This window comes from Belonocnema kinseyi, chromosome 4, assembly GCF_010883055.1.
Source record: "Belonocnema kinseyi isolate 2016_QV_RU_SX_M_011 chromosome 4, B_treatae_v1, whole genome shotgun sequence".
In the NCBI taxonomy this organism is placed as follows: domain Eukaryota; kingdom Metazoa; phylum Arthropoda; class Insecta; order Hymenoptera; family Cynipidae; genus Belonocnema; species Belonocnema kinseyi.
The window spans coordinates 10,767,399-10,769,912 of NC_046660.1; the positions used below are offsets into that span (position 1 = coordinate 10,767,399).

Genomic DNA, 2,514 nt, shown 5'->3' on the forward strand with positions numbered 1-2,514 from the left:
TCACGCCAAGTACTATTTTTATTCCAAGACTATTTAGTCGCTGGTAAATGGGAGGAAATAAAAAGTTAGGTAATTATTATTATTATAACTTACCTGCTTATTTATATCTGTTTGACTTAAATAACGACCGACAAAATGATGTTGACAGGTGACTTACAGTTTGTAGAAGACACTTCACGTTGCACTGGATGAGAAAAAACAGTGTCTAAATGACGCTTTTCCCCTAGATTCTCCGAATGAACCTGTGTGGCTCAAATTTGTTGCAACTCTATTGAACACCGATTTCGGTGTACATTGGAGGATCGGCGATTTTCTGTGGAGTCAACTTCAACCTCTCGTCCTGAAAAATCTCACTTTTCAGAGTAAGCCCCCTTTTTTCGGCGCACGTCACATATTAAACTTTTAATTTATTTTTATTTAATAATTTTTACAAAGTTTGCTACACAATTGCAACTTTCTAGGGATCATAAGGGAAACCTTATTATCCCTAGAAAATTGCAATTGGTTGGCAAACTTTGTAAAAATTATTTGTCTTGAATAAGCACCAGCTTCCATAAGTATGAAAATGAGTGCCTGAAGAAGATTATTTTAATTACATAGCCTTTTCCCTTATAAGAAGGATACTTTAAGACACCAAAGATTATTAGAAAATTAATAATTTGATTAGTCGAGATATTTCCTAATTCAATAGATGAAAGCAACTTATTGCTTGCTAAAAATAAATAAATGCACTAAAAACTGTATAATATAATTAAAAAAGGTTATAAAAATGAAAAACGTGAACAATATAAATGTTAGTGAAATAACGCAATCGTGTAGCATTATCAACACTGTTAAATGCGTAGGGTCATATTAAGAAATTGTAAACTTTCATGTAGGCTGTCTCCATTTTAGAAACATTGTCTTGTCTTTGTTTGAATAAAGGTAAGAAAAATAAATAAATTAAATTAAATTTTTCCAATTTTCTATAAAGAATTTCAATATTATTCAAAGAAGGGTAAATTCATATAAAAATATAATACATAAAAGTCTTCAAATAAATAATGTCTCGTCGTACGAAAAAATAACACGATAGCAAAAAGTTTTATGTTGTGTCATAGATTAATTAATAATATTAACCACATTTAATATGCTCATTAAGTGTTTTCATTTATATAAATATTTATCAATTTTATGCAAGAGCGCTTATTACCAACAAAGAATGTTAATAAGTGTAGGCATTTGTTTCGCAACAGTTTTAGGGAAAATTATGGCACTGGTTATTATTATTATTATTACACCATTAAGCCATTTTCCTTTCGGGGTAGGCATGACTCACTCGGTAGGGGAAAGGGGTAGTGTGTGGAAGGGATAGAAAATTTTCAGATTGATCCAGAATTCTCGTGCTATTTAAGTAAATAACACGTTCGTTCCGCAACACTGCTCCGACCCAGGTTGCTGATCAATCTCTCTAGCAATCACCCAAAGCGAAGAACCCCACGAATTCGTTATGTAAGGTTCCCCACTTGGGTCCATTAGTGGCCAAGGTCTTTTGTTTCAGACTTCATTCACTCTACTGACACTCTTTTTATTAACTATTTGCCGTCATACTTTCCTGTCCTGGCATACTTCTTTAGCTTCTTTTATGTCCATGCATTTTTTTATGCAGGCTCTCGTGTTTCTGTGACTTCTTATGTCTCTTCTAACTAGGGTCTCATTCACACAGTCTAACCATTCTTTCCGCGGTCTACCTCTGGGCACGCTGCCATTTACTTTACTTTGATACACTTGTTTCGTTAGTCGTTCATTTGGCATTCTCTCAACATGTCCGAACCATCTTAACCGATTTTTTTCCCATGTGTCTACTAGTGTCTCTTCTGTACCACATTCTTTTAGAATTGTCTCGTTACTTACTTTGTCCATCATGGTTTTCCCGCATATTATGCGCATGAATCTCATGTCAATTGCGTTAATTTTACTCTTATCTTTTTCTTGATAAGTCCATGTCTCGCTACCGTATAGTACTGTCGGTACAAATATGGAATTATGTATTGCCATTTTAGCTGTATTTGATATATTTTCACTTATGATAAGGGGACCTGAGCTACCCATAACCTTCTTACCTTGATTTATTCGTCTATCTAATTCCTCATCTATCTTCCCGTCCCTAGTAAATAAGCTGCCAAGATATACGAACTTATCAACTTGTTCAATTCTCTCACCATTTAATAGAATATTGCATAGTGTTTTCTCACTCTTTCCTTCGAACATCATAGTTTTTGTTTAATTGGCGTTAATTTTGAGGCCCATGCTCTTCATGCTTGCATCTAGTTTATTCAACATTCTTTGTAAGTCTTCGATAGACTCTGCCATAACAACCTTATCATCTGCGAACGCTAACCCACGTACCCTTACTGTTTGGAGATCCTCACTCTCTTCGTCGAAGAGAGTCATTCTTAAACACTTGTCCATAAATAATATAAATAACCATGAAGACATAACGCATCCTTGTCTAACTCCTTGAATAATATCGAA

The 2,514-nt window shown here is 34.2% G+C and overlaps 1 protein-coding gene across 1 annotated transcript in view; it reads left to right on the forward strand.

Moving 5' to 3' along the window:
• Window positions 1-2,514, forward strand: part of LOC117170747 (histone-lysine N-methyltransferase SETMAR-like) — a 19,322-nt gene that overhangs the window by 15,282 nt on the left and 1,526 nt on the right. The window lies entirely within an intron of this gene.